Source organism: Rhyacophila brunnea, unplaced genomic scaffold (assembly GCF_057557595.1).
Source record: "Rhyacophila brunnea isolate RB1 unplaced genomic scaffold, BYU_Rbru_1.0 scaffold_20, whole genome shotgun sequence".
NCBI classification, from domain to species: Eukaryota; Metazoa; Arthropoda; class Insecta; order Trichoptera; family Rhyacophilidae; genus Rhyacophila; species Rhyacophila brunnea.
Window position 1 is genome coordinate 7,159,426 of NW_028232860.1, and position 15,765 is coordinate 7,175,190.

Sequence of the window (15,765 nt, forward strand, 5' to 3'; positions counted from 1 at the left end):
AACTATAAGAGTATCAATACCTTTTGACCGATACTTCGATTTTTTAACATGGAACATGTTTAACTCATGATCTCCGATGCAAAAACGTTACGAAAAATAGACGTAGAATATCTATAGACGCGCAGCCCGCCTCGATTATTTTCATTTTTTCGACGTATTGTTCGTCTGTTATTATTACTTCTTTAGTTTTATTATTGTAATTATATAATTTTCAGAAAAGTAAAATTCGGTCATTTTGACAAATAAATTCTCTTTCGAATTTGGACAACCAACATTCAGAGAATCAGCAAACAAAGCATGTTCCATGTTTAATAATTTTAGCCGTCTGGGTTTATGTAACCATCATCTCAGGGGCCCAGGAGGGCGTTGCCCCCGCGAGGTGCAAAGCGCTGAGTTTTAATTTCTATATGATGTCCCTAAGTGTAACACTTATGCCTCAAATACATTATTATCACGTTATGTGCTGTCACAGTAAGCTGCCGCTACGGAAAAAAAGTGTGTAATGTATTTTTATTTAACATTACTGTCTGTAATGTTCTATAAACAACACATCATTTTTATCTCAATGCTATACGGCCATCTCGGTACGACAGCTCACGATGAAGTGTGATACGGTAAAATATAATACGTACAATCTACATGTACCTAACCGAATTGCATAACCTAGGATCCGTAAACGTATCGAGCAGAAACGTCGAGGAAAGTAGAAGGAAGGACAACGGTGATAACCCAAAAATATACGGTAGAACATCGATTATCCGGACAAATTGGGGATGAAGATTGTCCGGACAAGGAAAAATCCGGATAATTGAAAAAAAATCATAATTGACAGGGAAAGACAATTAGTATTTCTTCAGTATGAATAATTTTTATTTGTCTAGATTTACATATACATGCATACACATATGTATAATAAATTATTTTTTATTAAAAAATTAATTATCGATTTTTACTTAAAGCTTAAAAGCGGAATGCAGAAACATTTGTCAAAACTAAAATTTCCTTAGCAGAAAACACTATGCAGAAACATTGTCCTTAGTTACGATCATTTCTATTGAAAATAATACCATATTTAAAAATTCTCTTTCCTATAGTTTAGGTAAATTGTTTTATAATTGTTAAACGATGACAAAAATATGACAACTGCATTTTATAAATGCAATAACTATAAATACATATTATTATTTAATTATAATACTCTTATGTTTCCGTTATAAGTCATTATACGTGATTCCGCGGGCACCGCAAGATAATTTTTTAACATGGTAACATTAGCGTCAAGTGTCATTCTTCACCTGGCATTTTGTATTTCTGCGGGCTGGCGTATAAAAGTAAAATAATATTCTCCAAGTACATGCCAAACGAATTAACACTATCAATATCCATATTGAGATACATTGTTAAATGAATTTGAGTGTATGGACTGTTTTATAGACATGCGAATTTATTTTGACAGCAGCTGTCAGTGGTAAATGGTAATACAGAAGGGGGCTTGTTCATTACAAAAGTAGTCTATGGTTAAGGATTCCTTAACTCTTTACTCAGGATTGTCTATAGTTAAGTCATGCTTTTCGGCGACTTATCCTTAGGATCGAAATCTTAGATTGTGCATTCCGCTCTAAAGCAGGTTCTACCGCGTTACTGGAACTTACTAATGGTCTTTTCAAAATTTTGTTCCATGATTTTTTCAAAGTTGACACATCTAAAGAATTCCAACTATCTGCTGCCACGTAGCAACAATCTTTTAAATTTGTAGAAGCTGATAACTGTTTCTTCATTATTTTCGTCTCCTAGCAATAATCGTCGAAGCATATATTTTCTATAATATAAACGTTTGAATGTTTCTATTACACCCTGATCCATCGGTTGTATTACTAACGTAACTCTTTCGTCTTTGTATGAACCACATAAAAATACACTCTTCAACTTCTTTATTTCTTGATTTTTTCATAACTTTCCGCTCTGGGGGAAGGTGTTCCATGTCAGCTATTTTCTGGTATTTTCAGAGGTTAAGCCTGAATAGTACGTAAGATTTGTAGAAAAACTATTTATATCATTATGAAGCTTATTCATCGTCAAATATTTATGTAAAACATTTGATAACTACATAAAGTATTTTTATGACGTAAAATAATATTCTTTGAAACCGTGAAACGTGATAATTGAGAACGAAGCCATATTTTTGTGACATTAATAGGCTGTGATGATGACAAATTTTTCCCTTAATTATTATCTCAAACGATTTATTATAGATAGTTGTAATGTTATAAAACATAATGTAGTAAAATATATTCAGTATAATTATAATATTTGCAGTTTCTATTGGTTCTAAATCTAATGGAAGCGAGTGGACATTTTGTTATTTAAATATGCTACAATTATAGACATACGAAATAATATAAAGCTACGTATCAGAAGGTTTATCATTAATCATTGAATAAATGATGAAATATCTTGTTAGTTATAAATTTGTAATACTAAATAGAGACCTTTTTAAAACAACTGTTTCCACGAAATATTCGACCATCTTGATATCCGCCAGACCCACCTGCGAATTGGTGTATGATGTATGGAATCTTTAGCTGGTATTATTTTAACTTTATATGACCAAAAAAATACGCCAACACACAAGTATTGTACAAAAATATGTTTATAAAAGTGAATGCTACAAATTGAACACAAAAATAGGCGAAACAAACACAAATTCGAACATATTATTCAAAAGGAAAACATATTTTGACATTTGAGGACAAAACAAAAAAAAATCTGAAGAAATTTGTATTTGCGTCAATTCTACGTTATGTCATACTAAATCATACATTATAATTTTTAACACTGTTGCAATCTATTTTGCCTAATATTGCAACATAGCAATCAGTTTTCTGTCCCTTTCTATAACTATCTCCCTCTACATTCAAAATAATTATGATTGTAGTAGGTATGTATTTTATAAATTGTGATAGATTTTATTTTATTTCAGTGACATATATCGGGTCGTCCAGTATTGCCATATCTACTAAAATATTATTGAATTGATATTTTAGTAAATAAGAGAATGAAGTTTTTCACCATTTGTATCTACTATTAGTTTTACTATTTTTATTTAATAAATAATACACATGAGGTTTTACGAATTTCACATTTGTTATTAAACATACTTACATAATTTAGAACACCCCAAACACATCGCGAAGTAAAAATATCTATATTTTTTACTTAGCCAAAATTATGAATCAACATAAGTTAGGTACCTACTGATGTTTATATTACAGAAAATTTAACTTTTACTAAATTATGAATTTGCGAGATTATAATAATACAGATGATTTTAAAGAATACTTTCATCAAATAACATAATAATGGATGCCTGTACTTACATAATATTTTCCAATGTAATTTTTTTTTTAAAAACTAACTTTAATTTCGAAAGTTTAGCCTGGCAATACTATGAACGTCATTTATTTCAGCGGGAATGCGAAATTTTCATCCTCGGTTTTTGACATAGGTACCTAACAATATTATCACAATTATTTATATCGATTGTACTTACAAAAAATGCCACGAACTCACTATCCGATGGCTGGAAGTTCCAAAAAAAGACGTAGGAGAAAAGATGGAAATATTAATACATTAAAAACACAAAGGTTTGAAATTATTATTTTATAATTTGACATAATTATACATAGTTGAAAAAACCACATTTCACAGAAAATTTTGGTTCACAATATTTATTTATCTTGCAAAAGGAAGTTTTGCGTATTACTTATTAATACACACAATTAAGTATAATGATCATTTGTACTTATATTATTTTTATATTATGTTTGTGCCATGTCTTATTCGAAATTAGTGTGTCTGTGACAAAAATTATAATCTGGTACAATAATTAATAGCAGCTATACATTTTGTTTTCTGTTAACTATCTACTAAACTAATATTTTTGAATGTATTATAGTATTGATATATTGCCGAAGACTATGCCTGAGCATGGAAATCCTCAAAGCATACTACCTGAACCAGAATTTCATCCCACATTTGAACACGAACACGAAGAATTTATTATAGAAAATGAAATTGAAGATTCAAGCCCTAAATTACGTGTAGAAGGCCGTAGAATTATAGACTTTTCATATTTTTTCCAACAACTTCAATTAATTAGCCACCATGATTCTCCATTTAATTGTAATTTATCACATTTAGAAATTTTTGGGGAAAATCGGGATAACTTTAGTAGTACATTTTTTATTCAATGTAAACTTTGTGGTAAAAAATTAAAATTATATACCACTGAAATGAACAAAAACAAAATGAATCTGTGTGACGCATTTGTATCCAGTATAATCAGTATCGGCAGTGGATTTTCAAATCTGGAAGAAATGTGTTCAGCAATTGACGTACCATCGATTACAGCAAGAACATACAGAAAGAGTCAACAGAAGGTGTACGAGTGGTTTGAAGAAACCAAAAATAAGAGTATGGAAAACGCTGCGAAAGAAGAGCGACAACTTGCAATCGAAAATGGTGACGTCGATTCTTCTGGTATTCCCATGATATCAGTTGTTGCAGACGGCTGTTGGTCGAAACGTTCATACAGATGCAATTATTCCGCAGCATCTGGCGCTGCCACGATCATTGGTCAAAGAACCGGAAAGATTTTGTACATGTCAGTGAAAAATAAATATTGCGATTTGTGCGCCAAAGCTAAAAATAAAAATATCCCTGCTCAACAACATAAATGCTTTTTAAATTATACCGGTCCGTCAGGTGGAATGGAATCTACAGCAATATTAGAAGGCTTTAAAGAATCTATTAATACACATGGATTGATTTATTCAAAATTGATTGCTGATGGAGATTCCAGCACATACAAAAAAATTCTTGATTGTCACCCTTATCCGAATGTAACTGTCGAGAAAGTTGAATGTAAAAACCATTTAATTAGAAATTATTGTGGCAAAATAGAGGCATTAACCAAAGACACAAGATATCCCTTGAATGTAAGAAAAATCATTGCGTCAAGAAAAAGACGTCTGCGGAAAGCCGTCATAGGTGCAATCAAGTATAGAAAACTACAAGATAGTACTTTCGAAGAAAAGGTTATCGCTCTGAAAAAAGATTTATTTAATGGACCGCACCATGTTTTTGGAGACCATACTTCTTGTCTACCATATTTTTGTACAAATGAACCAAATACAGAGGACATGCTTGATGTAAATTATGTACCAGCATTAAAAGAATGCAGTCTATTTTCTCAATTAATGATATATAATTCTCGTTTGGTGCTAAATTCAAAAAGTTTAATTTATAATTTTTCTACTAATATTTCAGAATCTTTTAATAACATGATTGCAAAATTTGTAGGCGGCAAGAGAATTAACTACTCTCAAAGACAATCGTACATGGGACGATGTGCAGCGGCGGTAATCGCATTTAATACAAATAAGTTACATTGCACAATTCAAAAACAAGTTTATAAAAATAGCCCAAAAGCCTTCATAAATCGCTTAGAATCAAGAAGGTTGAAAATAAATAAAAAAAAAATAGGAAAATCTTGGCGAAAACCAATACATACTGTTCCTTTATCTAATCCAGATTATGGAGAGAGTTGCCAAAAACCTGATATGGACAAAAATCAATATCAATTGTTAAAAGAAACTTTTTTGAAAAAACTCAAACTGACAAACTATGAGAGGAGGGATATAGAAAGACGCACCGTATTACAATCTGAATGTGCAGAATGGCTAGAAAGGCGACGAAACCTTCTTACTGCCTCTGTTTTTGGTAAGGTGTGTAAGCGGCGAGAAAATACAAAATTTGGGCCTTTGGTAAAACGTTTATTATATAGCCAATCATTAGCCAACGTGAAAGCGGTAAAATATGGTAAAGAAAATGAATCAATAGCTTTACAACAGCTTAGTGTACAAGAACGGATTAAGATTGAGAGATGTGGATTGTTTATCGATGATGTGTATGATTTTATCGGTGCAACGCCAGATGGCATCAGCGATGATGATACAATTATTGAAATAAAATGTCCTTTCTCAGCTGCTGGAATAAGTGCAGATGAAGCTATTGTACAGAAAAAAATTAAATTTTGGAAAGTAGATAAAGACAGGAATATGGTAATAGATAAAAATCACGATTGGTACTTCCAGATTCAGGGGCAGCTTCATATTACTAAGAAAGATGTCTGTTTATTTGGAGTTTGGACGGGACATAATTTTCCTGTTAAAATAGAATTAATCAAAAAAGACGAGACATTTTGGATTGAAAAGATTGAAAAAAAGATATATCACTTTTATATGAATTGTCTACTGCCAGAAATAGTAGATCCCAGAACCAGTAGATCTATGAATATTAGAGAACCAGAAAGGCTGAATTTCTAAATTTTTATTTTAAATTTTATTATGCTTAATATATTTTCAACAAGTCTATATTACATCACTATTTTATAGTTCATCAAGATATATCTAATTTACTAATATAGTTTACTGTTACGAGACACCCAGAACGAGTGTAATTTTATGAAATTCAAAATAATATGTATACTTACATCTAAATAATGATACCTGATCTTGCTGGCGATTCCACTGCGCCATATTTTGTATAAGCATTCGTCTCTGCAGCCGTGAGTTTTGGTTCCGTGTAAAAAGTACATTTTGTTCTCAAGGTCAAAAACCAAATTGGTTGTGCCAATGGCTTATAACCATTCCTCATAAATGATTATAACTGATATCACCTCATGATCAGTGCCACGCACGAGTTAACTCGCGGGATCTTTTAAACGTCATAACTTCTGAATGAACTGTTTGTGTATATTTTCTTAACAATATTTATCATTTTAGTGTGAAAATATTCACGTTAAACATGTTGATTTGGTAAATTTTCACAAATATTTATCATTCTATTCTTATTTCATATTTTTTAAGGGATTCATTTTATTCCAAAAATAACTGACCTACAAGTACCCACCTGGTAAAAATTGAATTTGGATTGGATGGAATTTCCTAGTAGATGTTCCAACTAAACAACATGACGCTTTCTATATATTATTTACTGTTAGTTTTGAAATTATTGTATTTGAAATAAATAATGTATCAATAATACACATAGAAATCAATAGATATATAAAATAGATATCACAGTTTAAAAATCAGAAAGATCAATGCATATTACCATTGTTTATGTTACAATATAAAACAACATTTATCATTGAACGTAGGTACCAAGAAAAATAGACTTCATTAAAATGTGTCAATATAGTATATACCCGATATAATTATATAAATTATTATATTGTTAATTACTCTGTGGGGTCCATATATACTGCTTCAATTGTAATTTAATTTTACAGTATAATTATTTATGTTAAGTACTTGATTTACTTATTATATGTACAAATGTAATATACTTACCTACTTATTAGGATATATCTTGGTGAATTTTAAAATAAGAGGAAATTAAATGGAGGTCATCGTGTCTAACTAGATGTCTAACTAGACGTTGTTAAGTCTTATATAAATATTTATACATTATTAAATTGTTTTTCTGTTTTTTATTGATGTAAAGACATGGCATGTATTCAAAGTAATAACAAATTAGCTGTGTACTATTTATTTAACTTATATTAAAACCCCAAGATTGATTTCGTCTTACGACATATTTTATTCTTCTAAGTTTTACTATGACATTGTAATATGAACCATGGATATAGTATAGTACTTAAAAAAATCAAAACTGGTAATATATTATTTCAATATTTAATAGTCAATTTTCATTTGAAGTCAGCATTTAATTACTGGTATAACACATAATTATTAACTGATATCTACAACTTCAGATGGACAAATTAATTGATATATCATATTATCAGTTTTCATTTCCTTTCAACAATGTATTCATTCTAGCAGCTATTTTAAATATCTTACTAGTTTTTATGTCATGGCACCTTACAAAGGCTCCGAGCAACCGTATACTGAGCTTCGAGAACAGATGTTTACGACGGATACTGGGTGTGCGGTAATTTTAGAAGTAACGGGAGATAAAAGAACGCACCAAATAGCCTCGCATCACGTTGAGAGTGAATACGCAACTTTGTACCTGGCCCGGCCACGTGCTGCGAGTGCCTGAAGAGAATCCCAATCTGGTTTGCCTGTTCTTCAAGCCAACCGGATTCCGGCGTCCTGGATGGCCGCTAAATACTATCTATATAGCATATCTGGCGGAGTTACGGGCTGCTAGTATGACCTGGAACGATGCAAAAAAACTAGAGTGACAGAGATTCTTGGAGGCGCCGCATTGTATCCATATGCTGCAACTAAGATGCAGATATAGCCGAAGAGAAGAATTAATATACAGCATCTAGAAAACTTAAAGTCTTTGAAATGGTGTTAGAAAGACAATGTTTCTAATATCAAAGTGATATTGAGGATGAAAAAGAAAAGACTTGGAGAGTAAGCTCTACCAAATGACATACCTGATATGATACAAGTAACTGATATGCAAAATTATATTATATTTTAGAATATTATGAATCAATTTAGCAACTTTTATATCATTATCGATAATAAATTTAGTGCAAAAATGTAATTATAAAATTGTTTTATTTTTTAAATATGTATGCGAGATAGACATAGCTATAGGTTACAAACATTAGTCACTTTATATTTACCTTTTGTAATTGTACTATTAAATCTATAAAATGGGTATATATGCTTGATGGTCTACGTCATAAATAATATTATATGAATCACGCCATGTTCGGATCGTACGCCGAAAGTCGGATTTATTTCATTATTAATTAAAAGATTTATTTCATTCCATCTTATTCATATGAAACCGTCGACAAGCAAAGATCTCGGTAGACATTTTCTCCATCTGCAAAAAACATAACATATGAACTGTTAATAGTGTGATTTTTAATCTTTTATAGTGTGCGACTGTTTGAAGAATGGTAATTAAAACGGATTAGTGATAATACAAAGCATCAAAAAAGATTGATTAACTAAAATAAAGTAATCAGGTAGGTAACATGTTTAATAACAACTAGAACGCCTTAGATTATATCAAACAAATAAATATGAAATCACAGGCATTCTCGCAATAACCTCTAAACTAACCACGCAACTAATGTAGACTAAGAAAACAATAAATTAACACTTGAATAATATATGCAAAACACACAGAATACTACTACAGTAATAAATAACATAATATTGTACTTACAGATAGTGTTTCTTATTCCTGATATAAAACACAATTCCTTCGTTAGGTATCTTGCAATTTGCTATCAACATAATCTGACAGCAGAGAGTTTTTTCTATTAGTCTATGGCCAAAAATACGGATTTACTTGGCCGGCTAAAAAAAAGATTTTAATATAGCAAGAACATTTTGAATATGCGACAAATAAATAAAAGTATATATAATATAGTTGTTAAAAAAATCTGTGTACATTATAAAATATATTTAATATTATAAATACATATATTTTTTAAATTCATGTTATAATTTGTAAACGACGAAGCACGTCAGCTAATACGCATAGTAAATGTTTAAACTTTGGTAATCAAATTCGAATGTGACAGAAAGAGAAAGAAAAACTTTTTAATCATATTAGCATGCGTAAAAGAGATGTAACATAATATCACTTTCACTTTAAAAATCATACCTAGTATTCAATGTCATAGTTCAACTTTAAATGAAAAAACAGAAACTCTAGGTAAGCATGTGTGCCCTTAAACAATCAGTAAACTTCATAATAGTTTCACCTTGTTTTTTTTATAACCGAGATAGTTGACGTTCCGACACCATATTTATTTTATTAGATAGATAACGTCCCGAGTCACCGCGTTTCAAAGCATCGATTATATCCAATTTGTCTTTTAATGAAAATAATCCGGATAATCGAGGTTCTACTGTATTACAATAACAGACAACCGTGAAAATGTCAAACATTATAATATGAACGTAATATTATTTAATTGTAAATCTTCCCTAAGAATATAAACAGTATTATATATAATAACGTATATCCTACATGCTAAGTTTTAGAGAATCGAAAAGCTTTGTTTGAATCAACAATTATTAAGGTAGGTATGTAATTTGTTTTTCCATAGTGAAATTGTTATAATAGCTGGAAACATAACCTTAAAATTTGTGACTATATCTGGTAGGTAAGCACCAAATCTACACTCTTCATAACAATGTGCAAGATTCCATGACAGATTCACGAGTGAAAACATTTATGATTGACATCAAAATGGCCTCCCAGAGACAACATGGCCGCCGACTAGACACAACACATTTCTCGCGGGATTTAAGCAAAGCTGTGGATTTTGAATTTTGGAACGTGTTACGCATATCGGTGTACAGTTTAATTTCGTTTCGTAATTGCTTTACATAATATTTGGATAGCCTCCGGATGGGTCGTTAAGCACGTAATTTGCGCGCTGAAATTGGCGGGAAGGAGAAGCGGGATGCGACGCCATTTTGATAAGGGCACGAGGTCGCCACACGTCAGATTCAATGATGCCAACATGAAAATAAACAAAGCATTGTGATGAGTCGATAAGTGACATTTTGATAATTTGTTTATCTATATACTCGAACTGCAGGGGCGTAGCAAGGTATTTTTGTGCCCGGGGCAGTAACAAAAATGCCCCTCGTACATGATTTTACAATATTTGTACTTAGTCCATACTTTTACATAAATACTTTTCCGACCATGTCCGATCCTAAATAGGATCATATAGACTTTGTTAACAGATTTTGTTTTTTACGAAAAATGGATGTCAGCCACTTGCTCAACCTATTAGGTCCATACCAGTCCCTGACTCACACACAAATTGAAAAACAATATGTGTACTTGCCAGACCGAATAGTCCAACGCTTAAGCCGCGCGGCCACCGTGGGTGAACATAAATACTAGATACTCATAAATATTAAGTCTCCTAGTTTTCGGTTATGACTAATAATTTTCATAATAAGCCTCATGTCACGTGATATTATGACACTAATTTTGACATTGTGTGGGTGTTTTTTTACAATACGTTTGTAATCATATATACGGATGTGTTGTTAGCGTGAAATGTACAAAATTATTTGAAGCCTTTTTTGATTGTGTTGGTAACGTTGATATACTTAACAGCTTTTTACAATATATCTACATATCCGTCTAGTTAAGTAAGCCGGCAGTCGACTTAGAATACACACCTACAGAGAGATGTCGTTGTCAAATTATATAATTTTGTAGAATATAAGACTCTTCACCACTCTGATCTATATAAGTAGGTATCTGAAGTGTTTACAAATCATGTCTATTGTTAATTATTGATATTTATATTTTTGTACTATTTACATTTATACTAAGGATTGCAAAACCGGTATCCCAGTATTTTTCGATACCAGTTTTAAAAATCAGACAATAATCAAATTCGGTATGGAAATAGAAAACAAAATGTATTAATTAACATAAAAGGTTTAACTTTTTAGACGTATCTGAAATCGCGGTTAAATACTATTCATTTGTATAATCATTAGTAACCTCAGTCCTAAAGACGATTTTTTCATGATCGAATAGTAATTACCTATACACTATAATGGACTTGTCCGTGCCTAATTTGTTTCATGTTAAACTCTCACTAAAGAGTAGCTTATACAATAATGGAGACATTTTTTTTTTGTTGTACGAACAAGTGAATAACATTGTGTTTTGTTTTACCCCTTACGGCAGCGGTTTCCAACCTGGGAGGCGCGCCTCCCAGGGGAGGCGCGATCTATTGCCAGGGGAGGCGCCAAAATTTTTGAATAAATTATTTTTTATACCATAATATCTACAAATAAATAAAAGTTCATATCTTAACGTAACAGTGAAAATTCAGTGCATGAATGTTTATTTTAATATATAATACATATATTTAAATCCTATTAAAAAATATTTGGAGTGGAGAAATTTAAAAATGGCGCTTTTGCAAACGCTGTTTCGGTTATGCACAAAACGACCGCTGGTTGCATGAAAACAATAACCTCAAATTTAAATGTCACTCGTAGCTAAAGTGTCAACTGAAGCGTGTAGGCAGGGTGTGATATTTTTTTTTTAAATTGTTTTTGACGTGATTTCTTTAATATAATATAACAATAATACATGTCTCCACTTTTAAATGATTTCTACGCCAGATATATTGAAGCAAACAAAAATCTATTTCCTGAGTTCTTGGTTAGTTTAATGCATTTTTCATATGATTTTATTAATAGTAAAAAAAGTCGCCTGCGGCGCTGCTTTGTTTCAGGGCTATTAAATATTTTTAATATATGGGTGAAAGATCCTGGCCTGTGGGCCCTATTCACTATGTGGAGCTCATGATAGAATCCATTAATTTTTGTCAATGAACGATGATGAATTTGGTTGACTTCTTTTAAAATTGATTGTGGTAATAAACAAGCTCATTCGTCGCATGAAAAAAAAATTAATTAAAAAATGAATTTGATATAAGTAAGTAGTAAAAACTTGTGTGTTAAAAAAGTGTCTGTATTATTTAATGAAATAAAGGGGGGGAGGCGCCAAGATTAGTTTTTTTTTAAAGGGAGGCGTAGTAACATAAAGGTTGGAGACCACTGCCTTACGGGATAAAAGTAAAGAAATTTTAATGTCTAAAAAGTGCAATAAACTAATACAACATTAAGTGAAATTACCAATTAATTTTCATTTTAAATACACGTCATCTATTATAACAACACTAACTTCATAAAAAATAAGAAGAAAGTGCCAATTGTTCAACTACTATGTATTTGAACATTATATAATTTTAGAAAAACACTAACTGAGAGAGTATATCACAACCAATAGAAAAAAACTTTTTTTGAAAAAAGTAAGCCAACCGGTCGGGAATCGAACCCGGCATTTCCAACGGGTAAACGCCCCAAACTCGTCGCATTTAACCATTATGCTACGGAAGACATACTAATGACGACAATATTTAAGCTATTGGCTATTAAATACCTACCACTCAGCGCTTTTCGAAATCATGTTACTTCGGCAATCGATTTTTGTTTATTAAATCAAAGTAGGTAGCTATTTTACTATTACAAATGATTACCAACCGACGTCTAGGAATTTCTCCAATATTTTTTAAGCAACTTCTTGTACTTGCTAATAATTTTTAATTAACTATTTCTTTTATTCAAAAGAATAATTCACAAGATTTAAGAATATATCTGATTAATCAGAATGATATATTCTTAAATCTTGTGAATTATTCGTTTGAATAAAAGAAATAGTTAATTACTATGTATTTGTAAACATCAGCATTTATTACCTTTACATATTTTTAAAGATTTACATATTATTATTATGTACGTAATTAGATATTTTTGCTATAAAATATAAACATTTTAAAGTGATTGTTATATACATATTTATTGGTTGATACTTTTGTATTTTCCATAATGATAATTTCTTTGTACTTTATGTGCATGTTCTATATATCAGATGACCTTAAATTTTTTTCAAGTATACATATTTATATATAGATACATAATCCGTTGTTAACTCTAAATACCTAAATTGTCGACATTTAGCGGTATAACGGTATTGATATTTTCATTCGGTATGCAATCCCTACTTTACACATTTCTGTATTAAATAACAGGCTTCGTCCTTCAACCGTTATAATTATTCAACGATATTGTATTATGGCAATGCTCCATTTCTAATAAAAGCAATACCTGATTCGATTCGATAAAAGTATAAATTTAGCTTTATGATTTAATTTGACACGGGTAAGTTTATTTTATAAACACGGTTACGTTTTTTGTGATGACAGCTTTCAGCTTATTTCTGTCACTGGTTGTATAACAATATTTACCCATATTATAATGTGCTACGATTTTGATATTATGGTAAATAAGCATTTCGATGCCTATATTCGTTGCAATATTGTGCAAGTATTGATTTTGTACTAGCTGCTTAAAAATTTGTGTAACCTAATATGTGACGCTAGAAACAAACGTGACCATCTCCGTAATTAGGTAAAACTTAGTAAATCAACTTTTTTGTTTTATGGTAAATTTGTACCAGTGAGTTAATAGTTTCCTAATTTATAAATATATTTAAGTTTAAAAAAACTATTTAAACTATGCTCAATAATCACAAATCCTCAACAAACAAGAAATTTATGATTTAATATTGGAGATGGCCATTTTTTTATCATCTGGATTTGACCAGGTTTGAAATAAATTCTATTGGACATGGACAGTTTTGTTTTGTATTCTATCATACATGTCTATTTAAAAACAAACAGGATTGTGTTAAAATAAAATTTATATTACTTTATTGAAAAACAGTTCATTTAAAAAAATTAATAATTTTTTAGTTTACATATTCAAATTAGTTTACAATTCAAATGATATATTTTAGTAAACTCTTTTATACTATTTTAACAATCACTTATAAGAGTCGTCCATATACGCCCACCAGGGAACTGAAATAATCAGCAGGTAACCGACTCGAGTAAGAAAGAATCCGGATAAAACTTACACACGTGTCAAGAATACGTTGTACGTCGAATACTGAAAACTTCTTTCTATTATGCATTTACGCTCATTTAATGTTGGTGTATTACACACACTATTGCACGTGCATAATGCGTGCATCATTTTCGTAGGACACTCACACATTCAAAAACCCATTTAAAAAACCATTCAACATGCGGCGTATTGAATATAGCCTATCGGTATTCTATTTATTATCTATTCTGTGACGCCCACGATGGCCGAGCGGCTACTGCGTCGGCTTATAATGTCGTGAATCCCGGGTCTGCAAAATACACATACAGGTTATCAATGTATGTTTGGAGTCAACGTATGGACCTAATAGGTTGAGGAAGTGGCCAACACCCAAAAATCTGTTAATACAAACCTGTAGTCTGTGATCCCATATTATGATCTTTTTAAGATCGGACATGGTCAAAAAATATGATGTCACGTCATAATAGTAAAAAGAAGGTCTGGTCAATTGTTACAATTTGTGAAGAGGGGGGATAGGGGGGATAGGGGGGGGGTTGTAGATAATGTGACGTCTCAAAATAATAAATTATTCCGACATGACATTCTACTGAATATGATCATTTTCAACAAATTTATTTATTAACGAATGGGGGTTGCTCACAAATATGACGCTGTGTCTAAAGCTCCTTTGAAAATCGCTTCGGTTAATTTCGTCGTAATTTGGTAGGGTTGTTATATGTTATCTGAATAACGCTCGAGTTTCAAAACGTCAAATTTGTTTTTTGTATTTTTAAGACCAACAAAATAAATAATATTCCAACATAGTAGGTACGCACAAAAATGTCTGACTCAGAATATGTTATCTCAGGCTACACAATCACAAAGCTTCTCATTTAAATGTTAATTCAGTGTAAACATAAAGAGGCACTTAGACACGCAGAAAAATAGTTATATTATAATATAACTATTGTTAAATCATAATATAATAATAAAAAAACCTTATTAATTTTCTAGTACGACGTACACATTATTATTATTATGCAAATGCGAAAATAACGGAATAATAAATGTCATTTTTTTCACCACAATTCTTTTACCAGATATTTTCAAATACTACGGGTATATAAATTTAATTAAACAGCGTTTGCTCTTTTTAAAATTTCAATAATACAATAATATAGTTTTAACTAACTAATAATAATATGCAGTAATTTATAATAAATTCTTTCATATTTTAATTTACTTACTGTATTGTGTTATG

General features: G+C 30.8%; 1 protein-coding gene and 1 long non-coding RNA gene across 2 annotated transcripts in view; both read right to left on the reverse strand.

Annotated features, from left to right (window-relative positions):
* The window catches only part of amon (prohormone processing protease amontillado), a 286,761-nt gene that overhangs the window by 205,944 nt on the left and 65,052 nt on the right, over window positions 1-15,765 (reverse strand). The window lies entirely within an intron of this gene.
* LOC147071139 (uncharacterized) lies at window positions 7,558-9,301 on the reverse strand. Its single transcript, XR_015070851.1, has 3 exons — window positions 9,226-9,301; window positions 8,672-8,877; window positions 7,558-8,247 (listed from the first exon to the last, which is right to left on the reverse strand). It is a non-coding gene; the product is annotated as an uncharacterized LOC147071139 (long non-coding RNA).